This window comes from Argopecten irradians, chromosome 15, assembly GCF_041381155.1.
Source record: "Argopecten irradians isolate NY chromosome 15, Ai_NY, whole genome shotgun sequence".
NCBI classification, from domain to species: Eukaryota; Metazoa; Mollusca; class Bivalvia; order Pectinida; family Pectinidae; genus Argopecten; species Argopecten irradians.
The window spans coordinates 4199164-4221996 of NC_091148.1; the positions used below are offsets into that span (position 1 = coordinate 4199164).

General features: G+C 40.2%; 1 pseudogene; it reads right to left on the minus strand.

Moving 5' to 3' along the window:
• Nucleotides 1-237: 237 nt before the first annotated feature.
• LOC138308435 (uncharacterized) lies at nucleotides 238-12504 on the minus strand (annotated as a pseudogene).
• Nucleotides 12505-22833: the final 10329 nt, after the last annotated feature.

Consider the following 22833-nt stretch of genomic DNA (forward strand, 5'->3'; position numbering starts at 1 on the left):
GTGTTAGGGTGAAAGGAAACTCGGGCTTCACTTATCTTAGAACGAATAATCATACACAGTCTCCACATTCCCGACCATCTGTCAGAAATCGTCCGTCCGTCGTCCAGCGCTACGTCATCGCAGCTACACTTCTCTGTGAGTGTCAAGTGATAGGGAAATAATAAAACAACTTACAATTACACATCAACACTCATGAATATGCCATTTACAGTCGCAAACAATCTTATATTTACAATCTTATATTTACATATTCATCGATGAAGACCCACGACTGATTGCACTACGTACGCTACTATGCTACAGTTAATGAGTCAATCGCGACATTTCGTAGTAATTTCCGTCAATCTTCGGATATATACATGTATTTCCGAAGACTGCCGGAAACTTCTCCGAGGTGTGCTCCGATTGTTAATAAGTGTAACGAAATGCAACCAACCACGAGAATCCGACGATGTTACAGATTGTGACATAATAATAACATTACAAAAATAAAAATTAAAAAAGTCTAAAAATAAACAAAAACATCAAAACTCAAATGCCAAGATAAAACAACCATCCCTTTGGTATTTCTAAATGAATGACAATATCGTTTGGTCGATACATTTTCGCGAATTTACTTTTCATTGATACTGTCGTAAAAATGGATCAGTGAAAACATCTAAACAAGAATGTGTAAATTATGTATAATACCCTTGACCTGGAAATTAAGAATACGTAAAATCTAATTTGCCTCAAAGAAATGAAAACGCTAAATATTGACCCGCAAAAATTATCAGCATCACGTATATTTACATTCTGAGTGTTTCGCCACTAAATTAACCAACCAACTGACGAAAACAAAACATTTGCCTATGAAAACACTATGAATACACTATGAATACAACGATTCTCGTGCATCGATCAGCTGATTTCAAACAATACGCCAGTTTCATATCTAAAAAAATAATCCCCACAATATTTTAATGCATAATCTCTAACGTGTTGTTTCTTGATATAGAATCAACTAACGTTTACTGTAGTAAGTCAACCAAATATTATTTTAACTATATTTCTTGTTTATCTTTTGTCATTTGCAAAAATAGGTCGACCGGAAGGCGGAAGCTTGAAAACGCGACGTTGTGGAACGACTTTGTCATCCAGCTGTTCCATTAATCTCTTTCTCGTCGTATATGGGTGTCATAGTTTTAAATATAATATAATAGCTTTTCAATGATTTTTATTTCAATAAATTATTCTAATGTAAATATATAGATTAAATGTATTTTTCTAATTTTCATAGCGGCTATGAATATCAGAAGCTATTGTACATATCTTCCGAGGAGCGCTAACGCGTGTATATGTATGTCACTTGTATTAGTCCGAATTATTCAGCATTGCTTGTATACACAGGCATTAGATTATATATATAATTAGCAGAAGAATTCGGGCATTAACACAAAATGACAGCTTTCACCAGGAAAAAACTCTAAACCACGCAGTGGCATGCAAACCAAAACTTTATAAAAATAAAAACCATTTTTAAATAACTAAATTTAGATAATTCATATAAAAATTGCATTCGACAAAGTTGGAACATGAAACATGCATCTTTAAAATGTCCAAACAAGTTTGAATATGGCTATCAAAACAACAAGCATATACTTCAAATTATCATACTAGATTTACTATATACAATATGCAATATAATCTACGTTAGAATTAAATGTTCGATGTCGGTGCACACAATTTCCAGTCACGCTTCACCAAGTTCTCACATAAAGAAATAATGACGATGATTTCAAATGCGATTGTCTCCCTTTCCACCACGATTGTCTCCCTTACATAAAAGTTATAAAACTACACGTGCATTACGTCTGACTTGTGGTCAGTTTCCATTGTTGTCCTCCATTATTTGATCCCATTGTCCGTCGTCACGAGTATTGGTCAGTAACGACATATAATATATATATGACCCTACAACCATCCCGTTCATCAGCTTCCCTCCTAGGGGGAGATAACCCACCCGAGTGAATCCCCCGACAATGCCTAATATCTTCATCATAGCCTCGTTGTTGCAGAAAGTGTCTATGTACATGGCATCAAAGCCTAGTCTTTGAGAAAATTCTATGATGGTCCGGAGACAGAAAAGTCCTATACCTTTCCGCCTTTCCGACGGGGTGCACCAGGATGTAGGGGTCAACAGCGCCACTTGACCCTCGGTAAAATTTACTAACGGTCAAGATAAAGGCTGCCAACATTGTCCCCGATTCCTTACTAACAATCGCGAAAACAGTCCGAATCACCCACCTCATTTCGGAACTCATCTTCATTTCGGAATTCATCGAGTCCAAATCCATCACTTTGCTCTGCGCATGCCTGAATTATATTATACGTTTCCGTTAGTTGGTGTCCAGTCATATAACTGACCATCACGTGACGTCCGTCAGGCAGGCGAGTCGGAAGTGGTAACATAGCGGCAAGCTGCGCGCGACGGGCATCTTTGTCATTCAGCATGCCGATTCTCAGTGGTCTTCAAGAGCATCAAAATGCTTTAAATGGTCGACTTCCTTGCCTGCAAAATAAAAAAAAAATGAAAAAGATTACTACTTAGTGTAAACGTCATGATCGAGCGACATTGATTATTAAAGAAAGAAAATAACTGAGAAAAGTCTGCTAGAAATTAAAATGTGAAAACCCTAATCACCTACGTTTGCTGATCGTCCCAGAAACTGGTTTTACCAACTCAATGCACAATCAAATCGCTTACAAATTGCCCATTGTCAAGGCCCAATGGAGTACAGAGAAGTTAAGTCGAGAGGGAAGATGCTGTATATTAGCCTTGGCAAGTCCGACAAGAAGATGCTATACTGTATATTAGCCTTGGGAAGTCCGACAAGAAGATGCTATACTGTATATTAGCCTTGGGAAGTCCGACAAGAAGATGCTATACTGTATATTAGCCTTGGGAAGTCCGACAAGAAGATGCTAAATACCCACTGTATATTAGCCTTGGCAAGTCCGACAAGGAAGATGCTATACGTATATTAGCCTTGGGAAGTCCGACAAGATGCTATACTGTATATTAGCCTTGGGAAGTCCGACAAGAAGATGCTATACTGTATATTAGCCTAGGGAAGTCCCGACAAGGTACCTATATAAACCCACTCAATGTACACCAAGAGAAGTCGACCTGCCTTCGAGACAGAGGAAGATTCTATACTGTATATTAGCCTTGGGAAGTCGACAAGCTATACTGTATATTAGCCTTGCGTCAGAAGATGCGACATAGTCCAGAATTAGAAGATGCTATACTGTATATTAGCCTTGTGGGAAGTCCGACAAGAAGATGCTATACTGTATATTAGCCTTGGGAAAGTCCGACATGAATGATGCTATCACTGTATATTAGCCTTGGGAGTCCGACAAGAAGATGCTATACTGTATATTAGCCTTGGGGAAGTCCGACAAGAAGATGCTATACTGTATATTAGCCTTGGGAAGTCCGACGACAAGAAGATGCTTATACTGTATATTAGCCTTGGGAAGTCCGACAAGAAGATGCCTATACTGTATATTAGCCTTGGGAATGTCCGAACAAGAGAAGATACTGATACTGCATTGGAGATATTAGCCTTGGCATGGGGAAGTCCGACAAGAAGATGCTATACTGTATATTAGCCTTGGGAAGTCCGACAAGAAGATGCTATACTGTATATTAGCCTTGGGAAGTCCGACAAGAAGATGCTATACTGTATATTAGCCTTGGGAAGTCCGACCAGAAGATGCTATACTGTATATTAGCCCTTGGGAAGTCCGACAAGAAGATGCTATACTGTATATTACCTTGGGAAGTCCGCCAAGAAATGCTATACTGTATATTAGCCTTGGGAAGTCCGACAAGAAGTATGCTATAACTGTATATTAGCCTTGGGAAGTCCGACAAGAAGATCGCTATACTGTATATTAGCCTTGGGAAGTCCGACAAGAAGATGCTATACTGTATATTAGCCTTGGGAAGTCCGACCAAGGTACCTATATAAACCCACTCAATGTACACCAAGAGAAGTCGACCTGCCTTCGAGAGGGAAGATGCTATACTGTATATTAGCCTTGGGAAGTCCGACAAGAAGATGCTATACTGTATATTAGCCTTGGGAAGTCCGACAAGAAGATGCTATACTGTATATTAGCCTTGGGGAAGTCCGACAAGAAGATGCTTTATACTGTATATTAGCCTTGGGAAGTCCGACAAAAGATGCTATCCCAACTAATGTATATTAGCCTTGGGAAGTCCGACAAGAAGATGCTATACTGTATATTAGCCTTGGGAAGTCCGACCTGGACTATATAAACCCACTCAATGTACACCAAGAGAAGTCGACCTGCCTTCGAGAGGGAAGATGCTATACTGTATATAGCCTTGGGAAGTCCGACAAGAAGATGCTATACTGTATATTAGCCTTGGGAAGTCCGACAAGGTACCTATATAAACCCACTCAATGTACACCAAGAGAAGTCGACACCTGCCTTCGAGAGGGAAGATGCTATACTGTATATTAGCCTTGGGAAGTCCGACAAGGTACCTATATAAACCCACTCAATGTACACCAAGAGAAGTCGACCTGCCTTCGAGAGGGAAGATGCTATACTGTATATTAGCCTTGGGAAGTCCGACAAGGTACCTATATAAACCCACTCAATGTACACCAAGAGAAGTCGACCTGCCTTCGAGAGGGAAGATGCTATACTGTATATTAGCCTTGGGAAGTCCGACAAGGTACCTATATAAACCCACTCAATGTACACCAAGAGAAGTCGACCTGCCTTCGAGAGGGAAGATGCTATACTGTATATTAGCCTTGGGAAGTCCGACAAGGTACCTATATAAACCCACTCAATGTACACCAAGGAGAAGTCGACCTGCCTTCGAGAGGGAAGATGCTATACTGTATATTAGCCTTGGGAAGTCCGACAAGGTACCTATATTAACCCACTCACAATGTACACCAAGAGAAGTCGACCTGCCTTCGAGAGGGAAGATGCTATACTGTATATTAGCCTTGGGAAGTCCGACAAGAAGATGCTATACTGTATATTAGCCTTGGGAAGTCCGACAAGAAGATGCTATACTGTATATTAGCCTTGGGAAGTCCGACAAGGAGTACCTATATAAAACCCACTCAATGTACACCAAGAGAAGTCGACCTGCCTTCGAGAGGGAAGATGCTATACTGTATATTAGCCTTGGGAAGTCCGACAAGGTACCTATATATAAACCCACTCAATGTACACCAAGAGAAGTCGACCTGCCTTCGAGAGGGAAGATGCTATACTGTATATTAGCCTTGGGAAGTCCGACAAGAAGATGCTATACTGTATATACAGTACAGCCTTAAGGAAGTCCGACAAGAAGATGCTATACTGTATATTAGCCTTGGGAAGTCCGACAAGGTACCTATATAAACCCACTCAATGTACACCAATGTGTTTTACATACATCGTAACAGTTACACGTAAAGGCGAGTGTGTTAGTCGTGGAATAATTGTGGAAAATGGCAGGAGGGCAGTGTTCGGGAAACATCACGGGACAAATGATGCGTGTGTTTAACATGATCGTTATCTACAGTTGTCCTGTCTACATACCAATTTGGATGGAGACTTCGGTTGCTACTCCATCGGTCAGCGCCACCTAATAGAGACGTGGGCTATTAGCCTACCAATCAACGCCACCTATTGGCGACGTTGGTTAATTTCCTAATGTGATCTTTATGTTTTCTACGCAACCTTGGGTCGATAATCAGCATGTACTACTAAAAACGACATTTGTGGTGTAATAGGAACATGTTCAATCTCTTCCAGAGTGCATTGCGGTCCCCACATTTCACGAATGTAGGGACCGCAATGAACTCTATTGGAACATAAATGGGGTCTGTAACATAAACAACATCACATGAACACGAGAATTGGTAACAGCATTAACGTGCATTTCTGCCCTATTTACTAGTCTTTGTAGAATAACTTTACAAAACTGTTAAACAAAATCAAATTCCATGGAACATTTCTCCTGGAATATGAAATATTACTGTCAGGTCATTGTGAAAGGTCACATCTGATCTTGGTTGACACGAGAGCTTTTCAATGCATAGTTACTTCGTGTTTGATACAAGTACATGTATATACTAAATCCGTTTTCGGGTCTCTTTATAGCTTGAAATTTTGACCACACTTTTGCCGTCAGTTAATGGCATGAAAATCTAATATTCGATGTTCTTATAATTACTTAATAGTATTTTACTGTTAACATATTTGATTGTAAACATAAAAGGATCAGGCACAAGTTATTCCGTCCCCTAACATTATAATACAATTAACATATTCATGAGGATTAAGAGATCTAATACAGATTAAACAATTCAAATATTATTACTGTAATTAAATATAAAATTCTGTGGTATGTTTAAAGCTGACAAGTATGTACTGAATATTGGCCATGTTTATTATTTACTCCGTAAACAAGTTCAATGAACAATTAAGTTTACTTATATTGTCGGCATAGTCAACAAAGCAGGATCAACTTCCCCGAATTTCCGTGTGTGAAGATTTTTTCTAAATTAAAACTTATTAATGCTTTTTTTTATGACGAATTTTAAGTTCACGAGTTTTTAACTTAGATGGAATGTTCAATGTTCATGAAATTGGGCCCATCAAACCTACATGTAACTTATGCCTGAGGACAATCAGCAGTACTAAAGGTATTTTGAAGTAGCAGAGAAACCTAATTAAAAAGCAAAGCAAGAAACTGAAAATTGTTTCTATAATATAAAATGGTAGCGATGTTTAATTAAACAATTCAACACTAGCGAAAAAGATTTTGTCGAACTTGATAGTCAAAGAGTTATGAACATGGCAGGTAATTAGGTTTATTTAAATGCAGCAGACAAACACCTGATTTGAGCACAAGAGGTTATCAACACTAAAGGCAGACAAGGTCCATTTAAGCAATAGAAGCAAGCGGACGGTTTTAGACAAAAAAGAAAACAGAAAAAAAAGAATTGAATTTCCATATCCCAATTAATCTATTTTCAAACAATCGGCTATTTATATTTTCATAAAGGCTGGCGCGAAATGGGCATAGAATACATGAATACATTGACAAAATTGGCGAGGATTTAACCTGAAATGCATACTTTCATACATATGTAATATTATATATCGTTAAAATTTATACACATGCACAGACCAGCACCACTAAAACAAGAGGCCCAGAGGGCCTGTATCGCTCACCTGGTTTGTAATGCGAAGTAATGTTCTGAATACAGGTTCATTGTTTCTTTTCTGAAGGAATTTTAATATTAACCTCTAAATCCCCTATTGGGCCCCACCCCTCCCGCCCCCAGGGGGTCAGAGCCAAAATCTATACAAGTTCTGTTCCCCTTCCCCCAAGGATGTTTATGGCCAAATTTGGTCACAATCCAAGCAAAACTCTGGGACAAGAAGTGATTTATAGGATTTACCTCTATTACCCCTATTGGGCCCCACCCCTCCTGCCCTCGGGGGGCCAGAGTCAAAATTTATACAAGTTCTGTTCCCCTTCCCCAAAGGATGCTTGTGGCCAAATTTGGTTACATTCCATTCAGAACTCTATGACTAGTAGCGATTTAAAGGATTTACCTCTATTACCCCTATTGGGCCCCGCCCCTCCTGCCCCCGGGGGACCAGAGCCAAAATTTATACAAGTTCTGTTCCCCTTCCCCAAAGGATGTTTGTGGCCAAATTTTGTTACATTCCATTCAGAGCTCTATGACAAGTAGCGATTTAGAGGATTTACCTCTATTACCCCTATTGGGCCCCGCCCCTCCTGCCCCTGGGGGACCAGAGCCAAAATTTATACAAGTTCTGTTTCCCCTCCCCCAAGGATTTTTGTGGTCAAATTTGGTTACAATCCATGCAGAACTCTAGGACAAGTAGCGATTTATAGGATTTACCTCTATTTCCCCTATTGGGCCCCGCCCCTCCTGCCCCGGGGGGGGGACAGAGCCAAAATTTATACAAGTTCTGTTCCCCCTCCCCCAAGGATGTTTGTGGCCAAATTTGGTTACAATCCATGCAGAACTCTAGGACAAGTAGCGATTTATAGGAATTACCTCTATTTCCCCTATTGGGCCCCGCCCCTCCTGCCCCGGGGGGGACAGAGCCAAAATTTATACAAGTTCTGTTCCCCCTCCCCCAAGGATGTTTGTGGCCAAGTTTGGTTACAATCCATGCAGAACTCTATGACTAGTAGCGATTTAAAGGAAATGTTGACGGACGGACGACGGACGGACGACGGACGGACGGACGACGGACGGACGGACGGACGGACGGACGGACGACGGACGCCGCGCCATGACATAAGCTCACCGGCCCTTCGGGCCAGGTGAGCTAAAAATGTGCACTTTATATATGTTAGAGATAGATGAAGTAGTGCCGAGGACATGGGGAATCTTGCCACGTGAGAGTGGCGCTTTAGAGGTGTGCCGAGGACATGGGGAATCTTGCCACGTGAGAGTGGCGCTTTAGAGGTGTGCCGAGGACATGGGGAATCTTGCCACGTGAGAGTGGCGCTTTAGAGGTGTGCCGAGGACATGGGGAATCTTGCCACGTGAGAGTGGCGCTTTAGAGGTGTGCCGAGGACATGGGGAATCTTGCCACGTGAGAGTGGCGCTTTAGAGGTGTGCCGAGGACATGGGGAATCTTGCCACGTGAGAGTGGCGCTTTAGAGGTGTGCCGAGGACATGGGGAATCTTGCCACGTGAGAGTGGCGCTTTAGAGGTGTGCCGAGGACATGGGGAATCTTGCCACGTGAGAGTGGCGCTTTAGAGGTGTGCCGAGGACATGGGGAATCTTGCCACGTGAGAGTGGCGCTTTAGAGGTGTGCCGAGGACATGGGGAATCTTGCCACGTGAGAGTGGCGCTTTAGAGGTGTGCCGAGGACATGGGGAATCTTGCCACGTGAGAGTGGCGCTTTAGAGGTGTGCCGAGGACATGGGGAATCTTGCCACGTGAGAGTGGCGCTTTAGAGGTGTGCCGATTGTTAACATACATACTATTTCATACTTATAAACATCTCTATTCTGACGTCACGGTAGGATATCGTTTCATACCAGATGATGGTAGAATTTCTGTGTCAAATAATAATAATTCATACTTATGTAATATTCTATCCATCTCTAATCTTACTGGCGTCACGGTAGAATATCCGTTCATACAAGATGAAGGTAGAATTTCTGTGTCAAATGAAACATTATATTTTTCCATTTAAATTCTCCTTTCACGCAAATAATTGGTTTAGTGGAGACAGTATATCCCGTATTTTATGCGAGGTTTTGAGAACTCATATACACCATCCAAACTTCTTACGAACGCTACATCAGGACTCATATATCAACGTCAACAAAAGAATGACGTAACACGGTCGGAATCGTGACATTTTTAACGTGTCCTATATTAGAGTTGCATTGTCTATGACTTGCTCTTGTCATAAAAAATAAAAACATTTAAAGTGTTCTACATATCTTAAACATTCCATATTTACCGACTTTTGTCAAGTTCGTATTCAAGAAGTTATTAAATAATTCACTATATAGATTGCTTTTGCTTGTGTACACGTTGAAAATAGCTCGGAAATGTCCGAGCTGTTCCGGTCTTTTCCGATTTGGGATTCCGATATTACCCGAAAGTTTTTAAAATGTCAGACATTGATCTGGAGCCGTTAACAAAATGCATTATATTTCTATTTCATCCAATATGTCCTCTTATCTCAATAGTCTGTTGGTACTTTTATGGATTTGAAACATACATGCATATATGCTTCCATATTCACACATTACATATTTTACACTAGTTTGTTAGAGTGCAAATTACATGAAAGATAACATAGAGAAGTAATTCAGTTGACACCAAGTATTACCGAAAAAGGCCAAAGTTGGATATCTTGCACCTTTATACAAAGTTGTTGTGCTTACTATATACATGTAACCCATGGATGTTTATCCAAATATTACGTTGAATAGATCTTTATAACATGGAGATACATATCCGATAATAACCTTATAGTTCTAACTTCATTTCAATGAAATTTAAAAAAAAAATCATACAGTTAAGGAACCATTTTTTCTAGAAAACATCAGGCCGATATACATGGACATTGTATATGGGAATCAGTGCATGCCCAAATGGTGATACGATGATGATGATGATATCCTGATGATGATGATGATTTAAAAACAAGTTAAAACGAGACATACATTAATGCATTTGGTAAGCCTCAGCTATATATTTATATCCTCTATATTGATAATAATTGATAGTTTTCGGAAATCCCAGAATTTTTATGCAAAATATTAAGCAAAATTATGAAACTTTCAATGTAAATAAATAACTAAACTCTCAGTCACATTTTCTCAACATTAAACAAAGAATTAATACATACCCTGATTTATAACATCAAAACTATTTCCCTGCAGTGTTTCACTAAGCTGCCTTTTTCAGAGAAGCATGTCATCCCGAAATTCCCCATTTAATATAATACCGCTAATACACGTGTTTCCCCGTAATTTATTTTACCTTTCGGAAGCTAAGTATGAGAATCCTTTAACAGTATACATGTGTATAGAAAACACGTGTCCCCACAACACGTGTCACTCTATCAGTTCTGGCAATATTCCAAAATATTCACATAGCCTTCACGTTAAATCTAGACAGTATACAGATGCGGGCTATGATATCTAACTATGCACATTAATGGAGATTAAAAAGGGTTGTTTAAAGGTTGAAACTTTGCTTAGTAAACAATACGCTGTGTCATATCTGGTAATTTAAATGAAGTATCAAACACAAGCCTACTTAGCTTAATTGACAATCGATTACTGACTTCAATGACACTTCCTGGATGGATGCTGTATAGGAAGATAATGGAGCACCAAATTGGATGCCTTCTGATTATGACAAAACTGCTGTCTATAAGAAGGAATCGGATCAAAAGTTGGGAAACACCATCCTCGATACTCCAGGGGTTACTGTCACTGTCGTTATATTCTCGATACTCCAGGGGTTACTATCACTGTCGTTATATCCTCGATACTCCAGGGGTTACTATCACTGTCGTTATATCCTCGGTACTCCAGGGGTTACTATCACTGTCGTTATATCCTCGGTACTCCAGGGGTTACTATCACTGTCGTTATATCCTCGGTACTCCAGGGGTTACTATCACTGTCGTTATATCCTCGATACTCCAGGGGTTACTATCACTGTCGTTATATCCTCGATACTCCAGGGGTTACTATCACTGTCGTGATATCCTCGATACTCCAGGGGTTACTATCACTGTCGTTATATCCTCGATACTCCAGGGGTTACTATCACTGTCGTTATATCCTCGATACTCCAGGGGTTACTATCACTGTCGTTATATCCTCGATACTCCAGGGGTTACTATCACTGTCGTTATATCCTCGATACTCCAGGGGTTACTATCACTGTCGTTATATCCTCGATACTCCAGGGGTTACTATCACTGTCGTTATATCCTCGATACTCCAGGGGTTACTATCACTGTCGTTATATCCTCGATACTCCAGGGGTTACTATCACTGTCGTTATATCCTCGATACTCCAGGGGTTACTATCACTGTCGTTATATCCTCGATACTCCAGGGTTACTGTCACTGTCGTTATATCCTCGATACTCCAGGGGTTACTATCACTGTCATTATATCCTCGATACTCCAGGGGTTACTATCACTGTCGTTATATCCTCGATACTCCAGGGGTTACTGTCGCTGTCGTTACATCCTCGATACTCCAGGGGTTACAATCACTGTCGTTATATCCTCGATACTCCAGGGGTTATTTTCACTGTCGTTATATCCTCGATACAAATGTACTCCAGGGGTTATTATCACTGTCGTTATATCCTCGATACTCCAGGGGTTACTATCACTGTCGTTATATCCTCGATACTCCAGGGGTTACTTTCACTGTCGTTATATCCTCGATACTCCAGGGGTTACTATCACTGTCGTTATATCCTCGATACTCCAGGGGTTACTATCACTGTCGTTATATCCTCGATACTCCAGGGGTTACTATCACTGTCGTTATATCCTCGATACTCCAGGGGTTACTGTCACTGTCATTATATCATTGATAATTCAGGGGTTACTATCACTGTTGTTATATCCTCGATACTCCAGGGGTTACTATCACTGTCGTTATATCCTCGATACTCCAGGGGTTACTATCACTGTCGTTATATCCTCGATACTCCAGGGGTTACTATCACTGTCGTTATATCCTCGATACTCCAGTGGTTACTATCACTGTCATTATATCCTCGATACTCCAGGGGTTACTATCACTGTCGTTATATCCTCGATACTCCAAGGGTTACTATCACTGTCGTTATATCCTCGATACTCCAGGGGTTACTATCACTGTCGTTATATCCTCGATACTCCAAGGGTTACTATCACTGTCGTTATATCCTCGGACGCAAAATAAAGTCCGGTTTAAATCAAATCACAAAAAATTCGAAACCCATGGAACCCATCAGAACTGCTTGAGTAATTCCTCACATCTCTTGTGTGTCAATTTCCCATTCAGGAAAACATCAATTACCTAGTATTTCTGAAAATGTACTTTTTTTTCTTCAAAACTCTGTTAAATGGGGCTTTTTCTAAACGCAGTATGGAAAATGACATTTACATTACAGTGTATAGCTTGTGAATACTGTACATAAATAACAAGAGAGATCTTGGTGCTCAGACAATGAAAAGAGGAATCTTTTCTCTGCTTTCAAACATACTACACATAAAATTTGAGACAGATCACTTCAGTATTTTCTGAGAAATAGCGGTAACAATCTTCAACTATCAAAATACAAGATGGCGGCCTGTCGGCCATCTTGGTCACCGTTCAGTCCCAAAATGCAATATGCATTAGGTGAACCTACATATGAAATTTGAGATGCCATAACAAATGCGTAATTTGGAAAATATAGTTATAACAGTAACATTCAACGAGAAAAAGTCACCTAATAGTGGAAATCTGTGATGATTTTATAAAATGAATCGCGTTTTATCTCTGTCTCTCGTTTATATATATATATGTTTAAATATATAACAAAAATCACACTTTTCAACCATGATATGGCATACCGGGCCCGGTTAGACTGTGCGCGAAATACCGGGCAAAGTATAATACAATAAAACATCAATTTTGCTTCTACGCATTGGTGAATAACTCTATTGTTCCGTGGGTAACTTGTATATTTGAATTCTTGAACGTGAGTTGAACGCCGAGCAAATATTTATCACATACGTTCCCCCAGACGACATTTTTCTAAGTAAAAGAAGCGTTTCCACGAGCGTAAATAGCGTAGCCCGGTTTGTACGATTAGCCCCGGTGAACTTGAACTATCAAAATCCACGATGGCTGCCTAGCGGTCATATTGTTCAGCGATTGGTCCCAAAATGCAATAAGCACAACTAGGGCCCTAGGGGAACCTACTCATGAAATTTTAGAACAACGATAACAAACTATCAAAATCCAAGATGGCTGTCTGACGGCCATCTTATTGACCGATCGGTTTCAAGGCGCAATTTGCATAACTAGGGCCCTAGGGGAACCTACATCATCCTCGATATTCCAGGGGTTCCTATCACTTACAATATCTACACCCCTGGACTATATCACAGTAAAACTTGAGGCAACAGAATCAAAAGAGCCGTATAACGGTACACTGTGGTTGACTGTGATGTTAGGCGTCGCTCTCTCTGTAGTCTTCAAAGGAAATCTTTGCTAGCCTGTGATTGGTCAAATGTTTTCCACTGAGCTGCCTTCAATTTCACTATGAGATAATCCAGGGGTGTAGAGATCGTAAGTGATCGGAACCCCTGGGGTATCGAGGATGAACCCACGTATGAAATCTGAGAATGATCCATTCAGTACTTTCTGAGAAATAGTGGTAACAAGAATTGGTAACGGACGGACGGACGAAAAGCGGTTTGAATCACGTTCTTTCTGAAATTTCATTTTTACAGTGTATATATTTGTAGGTTCCCTATACTCTTGTAGTGCACATTGCAATTAAGACTATCATCAATAATATCTAATGGATTTTGATCGCTGAAGTTTGTTACAGCTATTTCGCATATCATTATTGAAGGACTTTACTGACAATTCCTTTCGTTATTTTCTACTGATAGGCTGGTTGTTTTATGTCCTATTACTGTCAGTAACAGTATACAGTTTTTGACGGGGATGCCATTTTGACGCAAAACTGCAGCTAAATCAACCTCGATACTGAAAGGGTTACTATCTGTCGTGAATTATTATAGTGATTATGACGTCATAGTCAATGGTCTGACGTGATGTCATGTCAAGTAAGATGAAGGTGTCGTAATCTATCAACATAATACTGGTGCCGTGACAAACGTAAAGAATGGAGCTACAGAAGCTAAAGAACATAAGAACTGGCAACAAGCGGGCCATAACACGGCTGCTAGGAAAATTAGAGGATTTTAAATCAAATGATGACTTCACCGGAATCCACACAGCTTTGGCATTGGTACAAGAAAAACAGGCAAACATCCAGAACATCAATGAACAGATACTTACCCTAATTGAAGAAGACGACATTGCCGATGAATTCGAAAACTCAGATAAGTATATATTTGAAGTTGATTGTGAAATCGCTGAAATTCTCAAGTACATTGACCAGTCAAACATACCAGTTTCGCACCACGCTCAGAATGAAATTTCACAGTCGTTAAATGTCAACGCAAAGAACTTTGCCCCCAGAATTAATACAAACGTAAGCGGACACCAGCTTTCTTCAAGTTCAAGTGTATCTTCTCAATTTCATAAACTTCCTAAGCTGAGTCTCCCGATTTTTGATGGGGATATAATTATTACAGTGGAAAACATTCTGGGAATCGTTCCAGTCAACGATTCATTTCAATACTTGTTTGACAGACATTCAAAAATTTAGTTATCTAAAAGCACAATTACATGGCCAAGCGTCACAGTGCATTGAAGGTCTTCCTATCACGAACAATAGCTATTTACAAGCTATAGACATTCTCTTGAAAATGTTTGGACAGACCCGCAAAGTTACAAACGCACACATGGAACATTTGATAAATATCCCTGCCCCGCGATTTAACGCAAGTAGTCTCAGATCATTTCATGATAAGATGGAGTCGTACATCAGAGGTATAGAGTCTTTAGGACAGTGTGAGGAATCATTTGGGTCTCTCCTTATACCAATAATCAAGAACAAACTACCGCCCAACGTAAGACAGATTATCACTAGAGATAACGGAGGCGATAATTGGGAGTTGAAATCGTTGCGCGAGGCTATCGAGAAGGAAATATGCATTTTGGAACCGGGAGAAACTGAACCGGAAGTTATACCTACGGCAACTTTTTGTAACCGGAACTTCAGACAACAAGAGGATAAAAGGAAAGACACAAGGTATACCGAATATAAGCGCCAATTCTAGAAAGCCGTGTTTGTTTTGCCGGGAGATGCACTCACCTAATCAATGTACAAACATCACCGATTACAAAGCACGCATAGATATGTGAAGTCCAAGAACGTTTGTTTCAACTGTTTTGGTTCACATAAAGTGAGTAACTGTCATTCCAAATTCAAGTGTAGAAAATGCGGGAAAAGACATCACACTAGTATATGTAATGACCAGATTCCACAATCGCTGAATCCTAAGGTTTATGTATCGGAGGGAAATAAAGGTGCTGACAAGGAGGAGAAAACCGCAGCGCTTCACTTATCAAAGATTACATCTCATTCCGAGGTTTTATTAAAGACCGCTACAGCCCCAGTATGGTCTGAATTTCAACACGCTACATCATGCATTCTTTTAGACGAAGGAGCACAGAATTCTTTCATGACCGAGGATTTAGCCAAAGAACTAAATATCGAGATTACGGGAACTATTAACATGAAAATAGCCGCTTTTTACGTCATCTAAAAAGCCGCTTTTTACGTCATCTAAAAACTGCACGCATATACATTGAATCTGTCAGCGGAGATAGAATCCCGATGGAGGTAGTAATCTTACCAAAGATAGTCGCGCCAATAGAGATGAAAGCCCGGATTAACGCTCCAAAGTTGCCTTATTTACGAGGATTACAGCTAGCTCACCAAGTGACACATCATGAGAAATTCAGCATAAAACTCCTAATTGGAGCAGACTACTATTGGTTAATAGTACAGGACAAAGTGATTCGTGGGAGTGGACCGACAGCTTTCAAGTCCAAATTAGGATATCTGTTATCCGGTCCAATCATCACACACACAAACTCAACAACTGTTGCACCTACGATGGGATTCATGAATACTGCGATCATGAACATTTTGATAAACCACAAATCAGAGGAAGTTGACTTAGAAAGTTTTGGAAAATTGAATCTCTTGGAGTAAAGGATACACAAGACACCTCTACTACTTCTACGAGTTACACGGAAGAATATCAGAATACTTCAATATCCTTCAAGAACGATAGATATACTGCTAAGTTGCCCTGGCGTGAGGACCACCAAGAACTTCCGACAAATGAATTTGTCACAAGAAACAGAACGGTTAATGTCGTTAAACGACTCGTTCGGGAACCAAACCTATTGAAGATGTATGGAGACATCATATCTGACCAAGAAAAGAGAGGATTCATAGAGAAAGTTTTGGATGACAACATCAAATCAGGGGACAAAATACATTACATACCACACCACCCTGTGAAAAAAGACTCGACAACTACACCAATCAGGATCGTTTACGATTGCAGTTGCCATCAAGATTCAGAATCTCCAAGTTTAAACGACTGTCTTCTGTCCACTCCTCCTAAACTTAATGACATTACAGGACTCATCGCGAGATTTCGAGTGAAGAAATATGGAATATCTGCAGACATTGAAAAGGCATTCTTTAACGTAAACCTTGATGAAGGAGACAGAGATGTGACAAGATTTTCTGGCTTCGTGATCCATCAGACCCCAATAGTCCATTGATAACCTACAGATTCAAAGCGGTACTCTTTGGCGCCACGTTTTCTCCATTCATTTTAAACGCGACACTTCTGAAACATCTCAACGGCAGTCAGACAGAATTGTCCAATGAACTACAAAGAAATATATTTGTAGATAACATACTTTCATCCTTGAACACTGTACAGGAAGCTTTACACTACTTCCGCGGTTCAAGAGATTTGCTGAGACAAGCTGGATTCAATCTGAGGTCTTGGTCATCAAACAGTAAAGACTTACGGAAGGCAGCCGAGAATGAGAATGTACATGACACCGACAATGTTGTTAAGATACTTGGAATGAGATGGAATCCGGTGTCGGACACTATCGCTTTCGCCGAGAAAGCAAGAGCGGATATAGACAACCTGTTAGCCACTAAACGTGAAGTTTTGAAACAATCAGCATCAATTTATGACCCATTAGGCATACTTGGACTAGTCACCATTCATGTAAAATTACTGATGCAGAGACTTTGGAAGGATGGACTCTCATGGGATGAAAAACTATGAGAAGATGTAAAAACTTCATGGATAGATATTTTGGTAGATACAGCACTCGTTACCGCGAAAACTTCGATTCCCAGGAAGTATTTTGTCTAATCCGACAATACGATAAAGGATTCTACATTGCAAGTCTTCGTAGACGCAAGTCAAAAAGCATATGGAGCTTGCGCATACATTGTCAATCATACTGAAGCATCTTTCGTAATGGCCAAGAATCGAGTTGCTCCTATAAAGGGAATGATATTACCACAACTAGAGTTGATGGCTGCAGTATTAGGAGCTCGCTTGGGGTGACATTTACTGGATGAATTAGAACTTGAACGTGTTGTATATTGGAGTGACAGTCAAATAGTCATACACTGGCTATCGTCGGAGAAACGACAAAACAAATTCATAAAAAAACAGAAGGAAAGAAATCAACGATTTAACTGGATCCAAACACTGGCGATATGTTCCTACGCATTTTAATCCGGCAGAATTACAAACCAGGGGCATATCTGCTGAAGAATTTCAAGACAACTCACTATGGTTTCATGGACCACCTTGGATAACCCAACCCCAGAGTTGGCCTGTATGGAAAGAATGCGACACAACTGTGTTGTCAGCCATTGAGAACAATGGGAAAGAGAATTGTTCTGAAACTGCAAAGGACAAAGGAATGGAACCCACGAGCAACATAACGGACATAGTCCAGATAGAAAGATTTAATTCGTATCAGAAACTATTACGCGTCACAGCATAGGTCATCCGATTTTTTTAACAACTTACGTAAACGGGAGGACAGGAATCAAGGGAAACTGACAGCAGGAGAGCTTCAATATGCACAACTAGACCCCTAGGGGAACCTGCACATGGAATTTGATACAGATCCTTTGAGTACTTTCTGAGAAATAGTGGTAACAAGCTTTAACTATCAAAATCCAAGGTGGCGTCCTATCGGCCATCTTGTACACCGATCGATACCAAAATACAATCTGCATAACCAGGGACCTAGAAGAACCTGCACATAAAATTTGAGACAGATCCCTTCAGTACTTTCTAAGAAATAGTGGTAACAAGCTTAAACTATCAAAATCCAAGATGGCGTCCTGTCGGCCATCTTGTTCACCGATCAGTCCGAAAATGCAATATGCACAACTAGACCCCTAGGGGAACCTGCACATGCAATTTGATACAGATCCCTTGAGTACTTTTTGAGAAATAGTGGTAACAAGCTTTAACTATCAAAATCCGAGATGGCGGCCTGTCGGCCATCTTGTTCATCAATCGGTCCCAAAATGCAATATACATAACCAGGGACCTAGGGAACCTGCACATGCAATTTGAGACAGATCCCTTCAGTACTTTCTGAGAAAGAGCTGTAACAAACTTCAATTCTCAAAATCCAAGATGGCGGCCTGTCGGCCATCTTGTTCATTGATCGGTCCCAAAATGCAATATGCATAACATAACTAGGGCCCTAGGCAAACCTGTACATGAAATTTGAGAAGAATTATTTCGGTACTTTCTGAGAAATAGCAGTAACAAAATATAACTATCAAAATCCAAGATGGCGGCCTGTCGCCCATCTTGTTCATCAATCAGTCCCAAAATGCAATATGCAAAACTAAGCCCCTAGGGGAACCTGCACATGCAATTTGAGACAGATCCCTTCAGTACATTCTGAGAAATAGTGCTAACAAACTTTAACTATCAAAATCCAAGATGGCTGCCTGGCGGCCATATTGTTGACCGATTGGTCCCAAAATACAATATGCACAACAAGGGCCCTTGGGGGACCTCCATATAAAATTTGAAAAACATCCCTTCAGTACTTTTTGAGAAATAGCGGTAACAAGAATTGTTAACGGACGGAAGGACGGATGGACGGAAGGACGGACCACGGATAAAAAGCGATTTGAATAGTTGATGGTGGGCTAAAAAGTATATGGGAAACCATATTTGGCTCCAGCTCCACCTCCTTTACCAAAAGATAGGATGCTGGGCAGTGAACCCTTCTCTGTTACTGGAGTTGACTTTACAGGAGAACTACACGTGAAAATCAGCAAAAGGTGTACATATGCCTTTTTACGTGCGCGAACACAACAGCGGTCCATTCAGAGATAGTACCTGACTTAACCGAAGAATCGTTTCTTCGAGCTTTTCGCCGATTTATCAGCCGAAAGTCCTTACCAAAAATTATGATGTCAGATAATGCTACTACATTCGTTTCTGCGGCGGAGAAAATTCGACGACTAAGTCAATCTGTTGCCGTAACTGACGCACTTTGCCAAGCAGGAACTGTATGGAATTTTATACCTAAGCGAGCGTCGTGGTATGGTGGATATTGGGAAAGACTGATTGGGATAACCAAGGATTGCATAAAGAAAGTACTCGGACGCGCATATGTGACGATGGAAGTATTATCAACAATAACTACAGAGTTTGAGGCTATTCTTAACGACCGACCATTAACATATATCCACTCTGCCCATCACATTCTTTGTATGGAAAAAAGCTTAAAGGACTACCGTATCCAGATGAGAGCAGTAGTTTTAATGAGGATGAAATTACAGAGGACGTTTCCCATGATCAACTTTTAAAACGATTTTCAAGAAAGCAACAACTTTTCGAACATTTCTGGTATAGATGGAAACAAGAATATGTCACTTCATTGCGTGAATTCCACAAAAAGTCCGGACATGCTACACAAACAATCAAAGAGTGAGATGTTGTTCAAATTCATGACAATTCGACAAGAGGTAAATGGAAATTAGCAATTGTCAAAGAAATGATAAGAGGCAAGGATGGATTTGTTAGAGCAGCAACTGTAGATACGGCATCCGGAAGAACAAATCGCCCTATTGTCAAACTCTACCCCTTGGAGGTTAATATCAAGGATGTCACAGATTGCACGCCAAGGATCCAAAGAAGAGCAAAATTGGCAGCAGAAGGGAAAATCAAAACATGGACATTGTCAGAATAACTTAAAAATATCGTATACAAAAACCTTAATTATCTAGTGAACATAACAAACACAACGCGAAGCACCCCATTGTACGCTTTCAATGGACATTGTTTTATCAATAACTTTGTGTAAATTTATACTATAAATATTCTTTTTATGTGTTAATAATTAATTTTCTCTTTGTTTCTGGCTTTCTGATTGGCCTATTCATTTTTTTCATTCCACGATGAAAGAAAATCCGAGAATGGTGCGGAAACGCGACGTTATCGTGACGTCACAATAAAAACATTGACGTTGCGTATTGATTTGGAAAAAAATAATTCCTTGGAAAGAAATCAATGGAATCGTACGTGTAAACGTATTTCATTTTATAAAGCAGCCTGGAAAATTAATTATAAGCGTTGAAGTCACTATTTTTTAATTTCATCGGGGTATGAAATAAATTTTGTTTGCAAACTTTTGTGAGAATCCGCTACGCGGATTCACACAGTTTGCAAACAAAATTTCTTTCATACCCCGATGAAATTTTAAAATAGTGACTTCAATGCTTAATTATATCTAATAACTTTCCGCGGCCCCGAGGATGTCGTGAATTATTATTGTGATTATGACGTCATAGTCAATGGTCTGACGTGACGTCATCCCGTAAGTCAGTTCAAATAAAGATGTCAAGGAAGATGAAGGTGTCGTAATCTATCAACATAATACTATCACTGAGTACTAGACTAAAGGAGCTGCCATATTGGCCAAAAATGACAAAATATATTCAAATGTTAAAAACTTTCACTGTGAAAACAGGCTTTTAGCTCTACAGATGTTGGAGTACACTATTTGTGAACCAACTATACGGTGATAGCACTGGCTTTTAGCTCTACAGATGTTGGAGTACACTATTTGTGAACCAACTATACGGTGATAGCACAGGCTTTTAGCTCTACAGATGTTGGTGTACACTATTTGTGAGCCAACTATACGGTGATAGCACAGGCTTTTAGCTCTACAGAGGTTGGTGTACACTATTTGTGAACCAACTATACGGTGATAGCACAGGCTTTTAGCTCTACAGAGGTTGGTGTACACTATTTGTGAACCAACTATACGGTGATAACATAGGCTTTTAGCATTACAGATGTTGGTGTACACTATTTGTGAACCAACTACCCGGTGATAGTACAGGCTTTTAGCTCTACAGATGTTGGTGTACACTATTTGTGAACCAACTATACGGTGATAGCACAGGCTTTTAGCTCTACAGATGTAGGTGTACGCTATTTGTGAACCAACTATACGGTGATAGCACAGGCTTTTAGCTCTACAGATGTTGGTGTACACTATTTGTGAACAACAACTATACGGTGATAGCACAGGCTTATAGCATTACAGATGTTGGTGTACACTATTTGTGAACAAACTACCCGGTGATAGCACAGGCTTTTAGCTCTACAGATGTAGGTGTACACTATTTGTGAACCAACTACCCGGTGATAACATAGGCTTTTAGCTCTACAGATGTTGGTGTACACTATTTGTGAACCAATTACCGGGTGATAGCACAGGCTTTTAGCTCTAGATCTACAGATGTTGGTGTACACTATCTGTGAACCAACTATCTGGTGATAGCACAGGCTTTTAGCTCTACAAATGTTGGTGTACACTATTTGTGAACAAACTATCCGGTGATAGCACAGGCTTTTAGCTCTATGGATGTTGGTGTACACTATTTGTGAACCAACTACCCGATGATAACACAGGCTTTTAGCTCTGCAGATGTCAACTATTTGTGAACCAACTACCCGATGATAACACAGGCTTTTAGCTCTGCAGATGTTGGAGTACACTATTTGTGAACCAACTATCTGGTGATAGCACAAGCTTTTTGCTCTACAAATGTTGGTGTACACTATTTGTGAACAAACTATCCGGTGATAGCACAGGCTTTTAGCTCTACAGATGTTGGAGTACTATTTGTGAACCAACTATACGGTGATAGCACAGGCTTTTAGCTCTACAGATGTCGGAGTACACTATTTGTGAACCAACTACCCGGTGATAGCACAGGCTTTTAGCTCTACAGATGTTGGAGTACACTATTTGGAACCAACTACCCGGTGAAAGCACAGGCTTTTAGCTCTACAGATGTAGGTGTACGCTATTTGTTAACCAACTACCCGGTGATAGCACAGGCTTTTAGCTCTACAGATGTCGGAGTACACTATTTGTGAACCAACTACCCGGTGATAGCACTGGCTTTTAGCTCTACAGATGTTGGAGTACACTATTTGGAACCAACTACCCGTTGATAGCACAGGCTTTTAG